Raw genomic sequence first — 2,123 nt, forward strand, 5'->3', positions numbered from 1 at the left:
CATTATTTTGTTTTATTCATTGATGACTTCACCAGATTAACTTGGGTTGTTTTGCTTAAGTCAAAAAATGCAGTTTTCTCTGCCTTTACAGCCTTCCATAATCTTGTTCGTACCCAATATGATGCTCGTATTAAGGTCTTTCGGTCTGATAATGTGGGGAGTGTGTTAATCATTCATTTCGTGATTACTTCCAATCTCATGGAATTGTTCACCAAACCACTTGCCCACAAACACCAGAACAGAATGGAGTCTCTGAGCGGAAGAATCGACATTTGTTAGACATGGGTCGGGCCATTCTCCTTAATGCCAATATGCCTAAATATCTTTGGGGAGAGGCAGTGTTGTGTGCCTCCCATCTTATTAATCGTCTCCCATCTTCCTCTCTTCAAGGTCGTATTCCATTCGAGGTATTGTCTAGTTATGTCTCTATCCCATCTCTTAATACCATTCCTGCTCGTGTCTTTGGTTGTGTAGCCTATGTCCATCTCTATAAGAACCAACGTTCTAAGTTAGATGCAAGGGCTCTCAAGTGTGTCTTTGTCGGGTATGGGACTCAGCAGAAAGGATACAAGTGTTATCATCCTCCCTCTCAAAGATTTTATGTCACCATGGATGTGACATTCACTAACGATACATGTTATTTTCCACCTTCTACAACTCATAGTCAGGGGGAGGAAGGTGTTTTTTTTATGAAGGACAGTTCCAAACAGGACCAACAATCAATCGCTTTATCTCAAACGATCAATTGGTTTGTGAAGAAGAAGTGTCAAATGCCCTAGAAAACAATGACACTCCTGCAGAAATAGAAAAGGCAATTGCCGAACAGAGCGTTGCGAGTTTCGAAACAGAAAAGGAAATTGCTGAATTGTCTAGCCTTCGCCATGCAACTACCAAACAGAGCATTACAAGTTCCGAAACAGAAAAGGCAATTACTGAATCGTCTACTCTTCGCCATGCGACTGCCGAACAGAGAATCGTGAGTTCCGACACAGAAAATACAATTGTAGAATCGTCTACCCTTCAAGAAGAAGCTCCTAATCATTCAGTCTCTCCCTCTCCATTAGTGGTCTCCCCTGTTCAATCTTCATATGAGGTACGTAGTAGGTTGCCTTTGTCCCATAACCCACCTTTGTCTAATAGTGTTACTCCTTTAACTGATTCTACACATGTCCAAACACGAGTCTTACCAGAACGGTCCAATCGTGGCCAGCCTACCAAGAACTATGAACCAAGCTTGTGTGATAAGACCAAATATCCTGTAGCTAATTATGTGTCTACTCATAGGTTGTCTAAACCGTATGTAGCCTTTGTGAATCAATTATCTACTGTGTCACTTCCTAGTAAAGTGCAGGATGCAATGAAGGATGAGAAGTGGGCAAAAGAAATGGCTGTGGAGATGGATGCACTTGAAAAAAATCAAACGTTGGAGTTAGTATCACTACCTCCTGGAAAGAAAACAGTTGGGTGTCGATGGGTGTATACAGTGAAGCACAATTCAGATGGTTCGGTGGACAGATATAAGGTAAGGCTAGCAGCGAAGGGTTATACCCAGAAGTATGGGTGGACTATGATGAAACTTTTCCACCAGTAGCAAAGATCAATACAATCCGAGTACTTCTGTCTCTAGCAACTAATCTTGATTGGCCTCTGCAATAATTTGATGTAAAAAATGCCTTCTTGCATGGTGATTTGAATGAAGAAGTATACATGGACTTGCCTCTGGGATATGGTACTTCCACTGGAGTCAAGGTAGTGTGTCATTTAAGGAAATCTCTATATGGCCTCAAACAATCTCCAAGAGCTTGGTTTGGTCGATTCACGACATTCATGAGGAGGATTGGGTACAGGCAGAGCAATTCAGATCATACCCTATTCCTTAAGCATCAGAAAGGTAAAGTTACAGCTTTAATTATTTATGTGGATGACATGGTGGTGACAGGTAATGATCTTGAGGAGATTAAGAAGTTGCAGAGTGCATTGTCAGCAGAATTTGAAATGAAAGACTTGGGGAGTTTGAAATATTTCTTGGGAATTGAAGTTGCTAAAGGAAAATATTGTATTATGTTGAGCCAGAGAAAGTATGTCCTTGGTTTATTAGCAGAGACGGGTATGCTTGATTGCCA

This window comes from Rosa chinensis, chromosome 4, assembly GCF_002994745.2.
Source record: "Rosa chinensis cultivar Old Blush chromosome 4, RchiOBHm-V2, whole genome shotgun sequence".
NCBI classification, from domain to species: Eukaryota; Viridiplantae; Streptophyta; class Magnoliopsida; order Rosales; family Rosaceae; genus Rosa; species Rosa chinensis.